A 13,496-nucleotide genomic window follows, 5' to 3' on the forward strand; every position below is an offset into this window, starting at 1 on the left:
CGTTGAGGTCGGTGACAACTGATTGATGGACATTGATTTGTACAAATTCCACCGAGTCACCCTAAATTGGATTGAAATTGATCCACTGTTTCCCCCCCCCTTTTCTGCCCGAAGCGGGAAAACAATTTGCAGCTGACATTCTATCCTTTCCCTTGCACTGGCTTATCTCTCCAAGGTCACGCAGATGACTGAACTTTTACCAACACAGACAGTCTGATGCGCTACATTTACACACACAACTCATTCTCACACACACACCATACACCACCCCCCCGAACCAGCCCCAGATCCGTCTGACTGCCTTGTTTCTTTCTTTCTTGTGTTTCCACCTCACGTCCATGGTCAAGGCCGGGCTGAACTGGGCTGTTTTGCACAGTGCAGTCAGTCTGTCTCACATTTCACATACACACGCACACACACTCACAGTCAAGGCCGGACTGAACTGAGCTGTTTTTCAACAACCCACACAGTTTGTGTCTCACACGCATCACATCCACAGACACCATACACCAATTATTCCTTCATGTATGTAGTCTTGTGCATTATGTTATGTCTTGTATTATCCTGCTGTCTGCATATATCCTTTTCAGAGTGCATGTGGCGGCGCTTTCACTAGCTGCGGCTCGGAGGCTCTCTAAACTCTCTAAACTGTATTTCGTTGCATTGTACCTGTACATGTGTGATGACAATAAAGTTGAATCTAATCTAATCTAATCTCAGGAGAGGGAAGCGAGTAATCATCCAAGCTGTGTACAGTAAGGATGGGACGCTGTTGACCTCAACTGAGGAGGTAATAGAGCGGTGGAAGGAGCACTTTGAGGAACTCCTAAATCCAGCTGAACGTCCTCTGTGGCAGAGGCAGAGGTGGAGGATGATGGGGGTTTGTCGTCAATTTCCCTGGTGGAGGTTAATGAGGTAAGCCTAATGTCTTTCAGTAACATTGTCCACCATGGACAAGACAAATACTTCAAGATTGGCAATAACTGTAGTTAATTAAATAGCCTAGCACATTTTATTATGTTTGTTCAAATTAGTTTTCCACACATCTACTAATACCACTCTGATCATATTCCCTTCCTCAATATTCCATAAAGAAACAAAGAACGATCATCAATGACAGAGAGCATATGAAGTGAATCATTACTCTCTGTCAACTTCACGCTCAGAAAGGAATATCACAGCTCAGAAAGGAAATCACAACTCATCATCGTGGTCAGCGAGACCAAACACTTTAGAAACACATTCCTCAAGTCAGAAACTCTAGAAATGATCCCTGAAAGTATAGTCTTGTTTAGACTGAGGGGGGGAACTGCATCTCATTCACTGCAGAGTGATTGTCACTCAGGGTTCAGAGGGACAGAAGCTAATCGTTACGTGCTCCAGATGACTGAGGTGAGAAAATCTATTTAGATCTTTAAGAAGACCGATATGTAGATTGAATTAGATTTTCAGTCACTGTTGTCTCAATACTTCAGTGTCAGCCAACTTATTCTCTACAATAAATGCTCCACTCATTTCTTTGCGTTAATACTGGTTCTAAACAACAACCAAGTTCTTCATTCCCAGACCAAAGGATGGTTGAACCTGCTGCATTTAGACTTCAGCTACTGTTCCAACCTCCACACCTCAGTGAAGAGGAAAACACTTCAATTAAAGGGGAGCAATGCAGTTCTGGCCATTTCTTGGCTGTTTTCTCGTTTTTGCTCGCAGGTATTGTCTATTGAGCTCCACCTCCAGGTTCTGAATAGATATTGGCGGCTCCTCTGTTTCCTTGTGTCTGACTCCTCCCTCGGCCAGTCTGCAGTTTCCTCTTTCTCTGTTCCTCCAACAATGCTTCTTAAGTTTCTGTTTCCCTTTTTCCGGCTCAGTCATGGCAATGCTGTGAAAAACACCAAAAGAAATCCATCGCTACCTTGTTAGCAAGACCTGATATCATGCTACACTTCCGCTGAGACGGCGACTCGCTGACTGAAAGTTGCAAGGGGGGGGGGGGTCCAGCTCACAGGTGCTAGGGGGGAGCGAGACGACCACCATTCAACTCATTCCAGTGACTCCGAAGCTGTTCTGTTGGGTAAATTAAGCTAACAATAAATGCATAGTTGTATAAGTTCTGTTTATTTCTTCCCAGTGTGACTCCCAGGACTTATGAGAAGTGTTTTAGAGGAGACTGCTCAGCTCGTACTGCTCTGGTGTGATATCAATACATATCTGGAAGATTCATGTTCCCTTTAAGGTCCTACAACCGTTTTTAACATTCAAGTGACCTCAGTGCAGCACAAATATTCTAATAACCAGTTTGTTCTGAAAGAAATGATGTTGATATCTTGACTGTAGAAACCCGGTTATGTTTTACAAGCTTTATAGAAAATAGAAGCAGACGGACAATGAGCTATGAAAATGACCTAGTCCTCAGAGGGTTAAATAATAGGAAGTTGCTGAGCACACAGTTACTGGAGTTAGAGAAAATGACGTCCCAAACGGCGCATACTTGTGTGTACTGCTCTTGTGCAAAGACATCCATCTTTTTTTTTTTATTAGATTAGATTCAACTTTATTGTACAAGTACAAAGACAAGGAAATGCATTTTGTGTCTAACCAGAAAGTGCAATTTGATATACAAAGTACAGACAGGTGGTGCATTGGCAGGACAAGAAATATATTAGTGTTATTTTTAGTTTTTTTTACTGTTTAATAGCATTTTTTCAAGAACATTTTCAGTCTGATTGTGAGTTGGCCCGGCCGTGGCTAGTTAGCTAACGGTAGCTTCCATGCTACATAAATAAGACAGACAGAGATGTCCCTCATCTGGTGATAGAACCCTGATTTCCCCCCCCCCCCCGTCCTGTTGGCTCAGAGCTTCACAGACTCAGTCCACAGGTACAATTTAGTTTGAGAGGTTGTCATCACTGAGTTGTGGTTGTGAATGAAAAAAAGTACATGAGTAAATGTTGCACTGCACGCTTGCAGCTGTCATTCTGTTCATGGAAATATCAATCTACACATTTGTGAATATTTTTCCTGTAACTTCACATTCAGAAAACCGGTGTGTGAATATTTTCTACATGTGCAAATTACAAATTCAGATTTTTTTTACAAGCTCTCGTGTTTTTTTCCATTGTGTGACATCAAATTAAGATCACACGTGGGTGAATATTTTTGCAAGTGCAAATTTTATTTTTACAAGTGCAAATTTAAACACATAAGTTCAGATTTTTTTGTTCTGCAAACTCTCACCTTTGGCCCCATATTTCCCTTCATATGAGTCAGAGCCAGCAGCACTAAGGAAGAGCAGCCTCTCCTACGGCGAGTGGTGGCGACCCACGGGGAAACTTTGGTTTCCCAGTCAGTTCCAGTAGTACAGGTGAGAAAGTGGTGGATAAAACGAGGACTGTGTGTCGGCGTTGTTGGTACGTGAGTGGAAATACATCCCACATGCTAACACATATCCAACGCCATCACCCAGACATGCCAATCACTGGAACGAGACAAAAAAAACTGTCCAACGTCTCCTCCCTACAGTGCTTAACCAGCCTTTAGATCCAAATACAAATAGGGCCAAAAAATCAGTGAATCAATCAGGATTTACACGTCACCTTCAATGCCCCGTATCCACTCGTAGAGTAACCTGGCTTCAAGTATTTGCTGTATGTACTCAAACCTCGTTCCAACATGCCATCCCGTCCACCGGGACTTCAGTGTACCGTTCCACCCCTTTAATACATGTCAATCAAGCTGAGCCTGTAAAGGCCACACAGTCTGATTAGTCAAGTGGAAACACCTGTGGGAGTGGAACATGGATGTGTAGAGATGGGCTTTCAAACAACGCACCTTTTTGACATGTCAAAGTAGGAAAAGCAAAGGTAGAAATAAAAATGAATTATGGCTTAACTCAGTTTACGTTTTTACACCGGACATAAGGCATTACAAAGTCAAGAAAGTAGGTGTTAACCCTTTCAAGTAACCTTGTCCAGCATGGACTGGACATTCTTCAAGACTGACTATAACTTCAGTTAAATAGAAAGCTTAGTATGTTTTATTACTTTCACACGTGTTAGTTTTCCACATACCTGCTACTACCACTCTGAACATATTCCCTTCTTCAATACTCCATAAAGAAGCAAAGAACAATCATCAATGACAGAGAACATATGAAGTGAATCATTACTCTCTGTCAGCCTCACGCTCAGAAAGGAATATCACGACTCATCATCGTGGTCAGTGAGACCAAACACTTTAGAAACACATTCCCCAAGTCAGAAACTCTAGAAATGATCCCTGAAAGTATAGTCTTGGTTAGGCTGAGGGGGGGGGGGGGGGGGGGGAACTGCATCTCATTCACTGCAGGGTGATTGTCACTCAGGGTTCAGAGGGACAGAAGCTAATCGTTACGTGCTCCAGATGACTCTGAGGTGAGAAAATCTATTTAGATCTTTAAGAAGACCGATATGTAGATTGAATTAGATTTTCAGTCACTGTTGTCTCAATACTTCAGTGTCAGCCTACTTATTCTCTCCAATAAATGCTCCAGTCCTTTCTTTGCATTAATTGGTCTCAGAATGTTGCGGGTTAACCACCACTGTTGATTATTGGGTACAAAAAGCACTCAAGATATGTATTTATATCATTTTTTAAATGTCTCCAAATAATGTTAAAAGTCAGTTTTTGGTAATTTTTAGTATTCGCTGGTTTATTAAGTCAATTCGGCGATGACGTCACACTGGGGAGCGAAGTCTCAGCCTGGCACTAGAACTACGGCGACTGACTGGGATGAGGAAGAGGAGGAAAAGCCAGCAGCCAAATAATTAACGAAATAACGAAACGGGCATATTTGTGTTAACCATGACACGCGGGACAACAATGGGACGGTTGGGTTTAGGAAGCAATAACGGCACTTCTTTTTCCCACAGCCCTCTTTTTAGAAGCATCGGTAGCTCAGTGGTAGAGCATCAGACTTTTATTCTGAGGGTCCAGGGTTCAAGTCCCTGTTCAGGCATGCAGTTGCACATTTTGCTTGATGCCATGATAAATTGTACACTTTGGCAATCCTTAACACTTTCAGACACTGTATCATTTAAGTAACATGCACAAGTCTTTAAAAAGAAATGTGACTGTTTTTCATGCAGGTTTGCATCATAACAATGCGGGTGCTATCTCTAAATGATCAATGGGCAACCTACATCCATCTTGATGGCACCCAAATCTCTGTGCTGATCTCCCTGCTTGGATGGCAAGTCATCTGGTGGATTTTTTCCGTCAAGAGGAAGCTGATCAAGAGGGAGAGTTGTTTTATTGTACCAACTAGCAGTAAAGTTTATTTGTCTGGAGCCATAAAATTGCATTAGGTTATCAACGTTTTCAGCGAAAAAGAAAACCACAGCTCAAGTCCCTGGTAAGGCAACAGCTTGATTCTGGGATATGTATGAAGTGCTCGCTAACGTCATCTGTCATGCAGGTTTGCAGGATGTTCACAGTCTGCTAGTCGCCATGATGAGTTGTGACTTTGAGCTTTTTAATTAACCTTTTTGGCCAATTTTCAACCAGTTTGTGCAATAACATTTGGTGTTGCATTGTGCAAATTATGGTCTACCCTCCTGCTGTCCAGAAGACCGTGATCATGGCAACAGCTCAATGGTCTTCATTTACTTGCACTTTAATCTGTAGTTCAGCAGATGGTTTTTTCCACAGTCACTTGCTTTTGAAGCCTGGGTAGCTCAGTTGGTAGAGCATCAGACTTTTAATCTGAGGGTCCAGGGTTCAAGTCCCTGTTCAGGCGTAGAGTTGCACATTCTGCTAGATGAGTTGTCCATTTGACGTGCTTGTATGGACATGGACAAATTCAGATGCTATCATATCATGTGTGTTCCATGCGCAAGTCTTTAAAAAGAGTCGTATATCATAACAATGTTGCTGGTAAGTCTAAATGAACAACTATGGGGAACCTACATCCATCTTGCTAGCACCCAAATATCTGTACTCATCCCCTGCTTGGATAGTATGTCCAAGGACATACCACATATGTTCTATAACCCTTTCATTGGTTTGCTACGACTCTTAAATAATTCCTTTCATTGTATCAATCTCAGAAATAACCAAAGAATGACAAATTTCATTCATGTGCTTGTGTTCAACCACCTGTCACTGTTAGCAGCAGTAGTGTTTTTAGTTTTTTAAAAACACTGCCCGTGTGAGGGTTGAACTCACGACCTTCAGATTATGAGACTGACGCGCTGCCTACTGCGCCAACGAGGCTATGAAAGGCATTGCAATGGTTGGGAAAATCTCAGAAAAACTAACCATTGGTCGTCAATCTTAATAAAAACAATGTTTGTGGAGACATATGTACTCACACAAAGGCTAAGATCAACACTAGATGCTTTGTCATGACCCCATGAAAAGGGGAGACAAAAGACCGTGTGCAAAGGTTGTATACATGTATGCAAGGTGTATGCATGGATGAGTGTGAGGTATGGTGTCAGTGATTTATGCTGGACAGTGTAAAACTAACAAAGATGAGCGGGAGAGGTGCTGGACTGAGAGACCTCTAGGGCAATCACAGATGCACAACCAATAATAAAACACTACTGAGTGAATGCGTTCAGAAAATGAAGAACATAGTTCAGAAAGCTTTATGAAGCTTCATTTGACCATAACTATTAACCACCTGAACCTGGTAAAAGGTATGAGGTTCTCATGAATAGGTAGCCAGTGATTTACTTACTGTAGATGGTGGTCGGCATGCCAACGAGGCTTGGAAATTTGCAGATGGTAATTCAGAGGAGATGTAACAGTTTAAAGTGTAAAGTAACTTAATTTTCTAAATTGTCCGCCTACAGTGGCATCGAGAGCTCTTCTCTAATATTACCGGGTACGCAATAGCTATTCAACTTTAGAAGGTATTGTTGATTTCAGAAACAACGATAGACAGCACCATCTTATCACAACGCCCATGTTTGTGTTCCTTCAAAGTTTGCAAAAACATTCACATTAATTGATGAGATTTTGGAGGTCAAAGGTTCAATGTCAAGGTGACTGTGTCCTCATGTCTGTCCATCCGATTCTTGTGAATGCAATATCCCTGAACGCCTAGAGGGAAGCACTTTAAATGTGGCATACATAACCACTCTTAGTCGCGGATGAACTGATTTCGATTTTGGAGGTCAAAGGTCAAGGTTACTGTTTCATTTCATTTCTCCTGACCTGGTGAGCTTTGGAGATGTAAATTTGTGGGTTCAAGTCCCATCTGGGGTGACTTTCAGCAGATTGGCACAATGGAAGCGTCCTGGGCCTCTGACCTAGAGGTGATGGATTGAAACTATCCTCTGCTAACGCTGATTTCCATGGTAAGGTGAATCATGATAAAATGCTGGAAAAGTTGTTGACAGCCCATAAAAAGTGTTCTGGCAGATTAAAAAATTGACATCCACTACCCTGTCAGGATCCTGTAGTAATGCTGACTTTCCAGTGATGTTTACAGGTTTGATCATATCCATCGGTTGCATGGATGGGACATCAATACCCCGGTTCTATCACCTGATCGCTGTCTTGTCTTTGTCGTTCAACAACTATTTGGGCTCACACCTTAACACACCCGAAGCATCTCAGCCTAAAAGGACCTGTACCTCAAAGGACTCTCAAGCACTCCCAGCTGTGCTTTTGCAGAAGAGCACCTTGTTTTCTTTTAGCTTGGGAAAGGCTTTAGCTTATGACAAGGTAAACAGATTGCACCATTGTGCTACTCATTAGTGTGTCCACTTCAGTTATGTTTTGAAGCACATCCTTAGAGCTAATGGCCCTCATTTATTAACCTAACGTACGACAGGCTTCACGTGAGATTCATGAAACGTTCGTATCACACCAATCAGAGCGTAAGAATGATCGTACATTGATAAATGCAGCGGCTAGAAACGATTGTAATTTAAATATCACGCCCCAATACATTCTCAGTTTTGAGGCCTCGCCTCTATTATTTATGACATGGCCAGACATAATCCGGCTAAGAAGCGGCACTTTTCAGAGGTGGGGATTTAAAGCCTGACATCCCAGGTGCTCTGGTGCAGCCAGATACCACCAGGCCCAGGGGAATATGCCGCCTAAGAAAAATGCAATCCTACCCGATGAGAAGAATAAACATTGTGAAAATAACGAAAATATGAATACATTAACATATACGGGCATTGAACATACTGCTGCAGTCTCAGTCTTTGGATGGTATAGGTAGCGCCCGTCAGACATGTCATGATATAGCAGGTTCTCATGATTGAGAACCTACTATATCATGACATGTTTAATTTACTATATTATGATTTTGAGACAGGTCCTACTGAAGTTCTGTTGGATCAGTCAGGATGGCCGAGCGGTCCAAGGTGCTGCGTTCAGGTCGCAGTCTCCACTGGAGGTGTGGGTTCAAATACAACAAAAACAATCTCCAGAATTACAAATTAAAGTGCAAGTAAATGAAGACCATTCTTTCTTTTTCGCTCAACACGACACCAGCACCACAGCACTTAGCCCTCGTGACAAGAAAAATGCACCAGATGACCTTCTATCCAAGCAGGGAGATGAGTACAGAGATTTGGGTGCTTGCAAGATGGACGTAGGTTGCCTATTGTACATTTAGACTTACCAGCAACATTATTATGATGCAAACCTGCTTGAAAAACAGCCACAATTCTTTTTTAAAGACTTATGGATGGAACACAAACAATATGGCAGTATCTGAAGTGTTCAAGAACCTCAACTCTACACCTGAACAGGGACTTGAACCCTGGACCCTCAGATTAAAAGTCTGATGCTCTACCAACTGAGCTACCCAGGCTTCTAAAATAAAGGACTGTGGGAAAAACAATCTCCTGAACTACAAATTAAAGTGCAAGTAAATGAAGACCATTAAGCTGTTGCCATGATCACGGTCTTCTGGACAGCAGGAGGGTAGACCATAATTTGCACATTGCCTGAGAACACCAAATGTTATTGCACAAACTGGTTGAAAATTGGCTAAATTGGCCAAAACGATTAAAAAACTCAAAGTCAAAACTCATCATGGCCACTAGCAGACTGTGAACATCCTGCAAACCTGCATGACAGATGACAACAGTGAGCACTTCATACATATCCCAGAATCAAGCTGTTGCCTTACCAGGGACTTGAGCTGTGGTATTCTTTTTTGCCCAAAATGTTGATAACCTAATGCAATTTTACGGCTCTAGACAAATAAACTTTATTGCTAGTGGGTACAATAAAACAACACTCCCTCTTGATCCGCTTCCTCTTGACGGGAAAAATCCACCAGATGACTTGCCATCCAAGCAGGGAGATCAGAACAGAGATTTGGGTGCTAACAAGATGGATGTAGGTTGCCCATTGTTCATTTAGAGATAGCACCCGCATTGTTATGATGCAAACTGCATGAAAAACAGCCACATTTCTTTTTAAAGACTTGTGCATGTTACTTACATGAGACAACAGTGTCTGAAAGTGTTCAGAATTGCCAAAGTGTACAACTCATCCAGCTCATCCAGAACTCGGCCAATTTTGCTCAATTTGGCCTTAATTGTTTCTGGACATCTGTTCTTTTTAAACAGTTAAAAAGCAGGCCGGTTAGCTCAGATTGTTTGAGTGTGGTGCTAAAAATGCTAAGCACCGGCAGACACTTTAGGGGTACTAAAATCGCCAAACCCTACGCCCAAGATCATCTGTATCCACCTTTTTTATGCACAAATGGCCATTAGCGCAAAACAAGTCTCAATCTCTATAGCTCTACTTTCCACGTCTTTTGTAGCAAGGCCAAAAACCATACAGTTGTAAGGTTGTCTACTCAGTAAGTGCAAATATGAGTCACAGGTAACTAATGTGCCTAGCATTCAATCTATTTCCTTCACCAAAAGCTAACTGGCCACCTAATTAGTCTGCCTTTTTACAAATGTTACCTTGCGCTTGAATTTCAGATAAACCGTGGCAATTCAGATTTGGAAATATTCCTTTTTTTGTAACCATGTGGCCTTATGGACAAGGTGTCTGACTTCGGCTCAGAAGATTGAGGGTTCGAGTCCTTTCGTGGTTAGAAACTCCTGTCTACTTCCAGATATAGAATGGAGAGCATGTAGCATCTTGGCTTGGATTCCCATGTCTTTTTTGCAAGGCCGAAAACATATGCAGTCCCTACAAACCATACACAACCAGGTAGCCCATCCAGAACTGGCCCATTTTGCTTGATTTCGCCTGGTTTGTTTCCGGAAATCTTTCTTTTTCAAACACTTAAAAAGCAGGCCGGTTAGCTCAGATGGTTTGAGGGTGGTGCTAATAATGCTAAGCACTGGCAGACACTTTAGGGGTAATAAATCACCAAAGCCTACACTTAAGATCATCTGTTTCCACCTTTTGTTTGCACAAATAGGCTATTTACGCAAGTGAAGAAGTTCTTGTATCTCAAAGGCATATGAGGTTGCATACAGATGGAGAGAGACGGAGGAGGAGAGAGGTACCTAGTGCATCATGGGAAGTCCCCCGGCAGTCTAGGCCTATAGCAGCACAACTAAGGGATGGTTCAGGACTCACCAAGCCAGCCCTACCTATAGGATTTATCAAAGAGGAAAGTCTTAAGCCTACTCTTACATGTGGAGATGGAGTCTGCCTCCTGAACCCAAACTGGAACCTGGTTCCACAGGAGAGGAGCTGAACACTCTGGCTCCCATTCTACTTTTTGAAAACCTGCTCTTTACTCGCTTTGTCCCACATCCTCTGAACGCTTAGCTAACTAAATGACTTAATTTGGCCTGTAATTGTTGCTTTTTCATCTTTGTTGTGATCGTTGTGTGCCTACAATAGCACACATGTGGATATTATAAAAGAAACTGCCTAGCAAACCTTGCAACACTTTTAAAGGTTCCATGGTGTAATGGTTAGCACTCTGGACTCTGAATCCAGCAATCTGAGTTCAAATCTCAGTGGAACCTGTTTTTAAGTTTCATGTATGCTTCGGTTGAAGTTAAGTGTAATATCTTGTTTGTGTTGTAGTATCTATAGAGATTTGTGGTGTAGAATGGAACCATTGTCCTGTCTTTTGTGTATTAAAACTTATTGCCGTCTGTCTTGGCAGGACTCCCTGGAAGAAGAGTTACTGTTGCTCAATGGGATTGTTCCTGGTTAAATAAAGGTTTAATCAAAATAAAATGAATCTGTAATATGTCCAAACATTCCTCTCTTCATTACTGACATACTGGAAGTCGGCCATGTTTAAATGGATACTCTCCAGTTATTGTTGTTTGGTAGATTAGACACAGTAGATAAAAAAATATAAATAAAATAAAAAACTAAGGATAGGCAGAACAGAAGAGATGGGTCTTCAATATAGGATTTGTAATGTAGCAAAATACAATCCTCACCTTAAAATCAAGTACATTTTAAAAGATACTTGAAAAATACACAACAAAACTGCTCATTACAGTAGCGTAAGTAATGTATTTCCTTATTTTCCACCTCTGCCAATACCTCACTGTCCAGTGTGTATTAAATGTTCCAAACTGAGTGAACAATGTGAATGTCCCCTCACCAGATATACGTATAAGGGATGTCTTTCTCTACAACTGTGTTACTTCTTGACATTAATAGAATAATTCTACAACGTATGAATTTCTGGTGTTGATGTGCATTTGATCCGATGACGCCGTGACATCTTCATAACTTCAGAGTCAGAGAGACGTCAGAACCTGTCCAACCTGTTCCCAGAGCCAGTCAGTGTGAGAGAAGTCCCCCCTCAGATGATGGAGTTCTACTATCTGTCCACTAGATGGAGCTAACTGACCATCTAATGAGCTAAAGATCAGCAGCTTGTACAGCAGCAGGTATCTCTCCAAGTGGCCTCCATGTGACATACATCAACGTATACGTTGTACTTTTAGCTGTTAATACTTACTACCTTGATACTTCCTCCATAACAGCCCCTGTTTCTCATGTGGCCCTTGGGAAAATGAATTGCCCCCCCCCCCCCCTTTCCCTAGGACAACGTATATAGGAGGCGGGCTAAATTATTCACATACGTCTGCTCATACGGTCTGTTTAGGTGTGAAGAAGCTAGCTTCTAGTCTGGGCTGGGAACATTAGCTGTAGAAGCTAGCTGCTAGTCTGGGCCTAACCCTAGTTAGCGGAGCATCTGTTCCCTGGAATGTTGTTGTTTCTTCAGTTTTTTGGAGCTGGCACAGCATCGTGAAAACGTTGATCTACTGTCAGCTGTTGTCAGAGGACGCAGGGGAGGGAAACAAGAAATAAAACTCTCAAAACCAAAACTGCAGATCCGCTCACTGACAGTCATGAAGTCGTTTCCTGTATATCGGTAGTTTAATGTAAAAGACATACAGACACTTATGATCCTTTTCTGTGTGAAAGGGCTGCACACACCTCGTAAAAAACATACAGACTATAGTGTTTGTCCGCTTGTAGAGCAGATAGTTAAGTTCTGGCTGTAATAGGCCTGTGTGGTTAACTCAGCTGCAAACCCCAATATTAGATCTCTTGGTTGGTCTGGAGTCCGGTGTCAGGTCTACCCGGCAACACTGAAGCCCGGGATGGGATAGGAGCGACAACTCTCAATACGCACCACCACGCTGCTCTCTGGCCGCTGTCGCCAGTTTGGTGATTCTGGTGAAGCGTAGTGTTGAACATCAGCCTCTTACGTTACACGTGCAATGGAGCCGGCCAGCAGAGTTAAAATACTTCTATTGGTGGATTATAATACACCGGGCCTAAAGTAATTCAGCAGAGTCAGGGACATGTAAACCAGAAAGGGGGTAATCCCATAGACCGTTAATATTAAAATATAATCATTATTACAGTCTATGGTAATCCCATGCATCCCTTTATTTCTTCAGCTAGAATATAAGTACAGCTTCCAGCATGAAGCGTATCCCACAATCCACTGCAACATGAGGTCACACAGGTGGGACGCTGCCTGTGCTCCAGAGACCCGTTGACAATGTGAGTAGATATTAAATTTATTTCTGCTGCAGTCAGGAGAAAGATGCTTTTATTGTTTTAATTTGGAGATATTCTCCTCACCCAAAAGGGAGGGAGCGGAGAATGTAAAGGTAAATGTCAAGCAGTGAAAAAAAAAAAGTACTAAGGTAGTAAATATTAACAGCTAAATGTACTTAAGTACAAAAGTACTGTGTCACACGGACACTTGGAGAGATACCTGCTGCTGTACAAGTTGCTGATCTTTAGCTCATTAGATGGTCAGTTAGCTCATCTAGTGGACAGATAGTAGAGGTCCATCATCTGATGAAACTCGTACACAGAGACCTCAAACTGCTGACCACAACAGGAAGGTGACAAATGTGAAGGAGGATCAGTCATATCCTGATCATCCAGACAGATTTGACATCTTGCCTCAGCTTCTGTGTAGAGATGGTCTGATGGTCGCTGTTACTGGGAGGTCGAGAGGAGAGGAAGGTTGATATATCAGTGAGTTACAGAGGAATCAGAAGGAAGGAGGGCAGTGAGAC

The 13,496-nt window shown here is 42.3% G+C and overlaps 4 non-coding genes and 1 pseudogene across 4 annotated transcripts; 2 read left to right on the forward strand and 3 right to left on the reverse strand.

Annotated features, from left to right (window-relative positions):
* Positions 1-1,054: 1,054 nt before the first annotated feature.
* Positions 1,055-1,289, reverse strand: LOC116678238 (uncharacterized; annotated as a pseudogene).
* A 2,786-nt stretch (positions 1,290-4,075) lies between these two features.
* LOC116678236 (small nucleolar RNA U3) lies at positions 4,076-4,291 on the reverse strand. The gene has a single exon (XR_004329201.1). It is a non-coding gene; the product is annotated as a small nucleolar RNA U3 (small nucleolar RNA).
* Positions 4,292-5,700: 1,409 nt separating this feature from the next.
* On the forward strand, positions 5,701-5,773 carry trnak-uuu (transfer RNA lysine (anticodon UUU)). The gene has a single exon. It is a non-coding gene; the product is annotated as a tRNA-Lys (tRNA).
* Positions 5,774-8,742: 2,969 nt separating this feature from the next.
* trnak-uuu (transfer RNA lysine (anticodon UUU)) lies at positions 8,743-8,815 on the reverse strand. The gene has a single exon. It is a non-coding gene; the product is annotated as a tRNA-Lys (tRNA).
* Positions 8,816-10,880: 2,065 nt separating this feature from the next.
* trnaq-cug (transfer RNA glutamine (anticodon CUG)) lies at positions 10,881-10,952 on the forward strand. The gene has a single exon. It is a non-coding gene; the product is annotated as a tRNA-Gln (tRNA).
* The last annotated feature ends 2,544 nt before the right edge of the window (positions 10,953-13,496 follow it).

Source organism: Etheostoma spectabile, unplaced genomic scaffold (genome assembly GCF_008692095.1).
Source record: "Etheostoma spectabile isolate EspeVRDwgs_2016 unplaced genomic scaffold, UIUC_Espe_1.0 scaffold00006761, whole genome shotgun sequence".
Classification (NCBI taxonomy): Eukaryota; Metazoa; Chordata; class Actinopteri; order Perciformes; family Percidae; genus Etheostoma; species Etheostoma spectabile.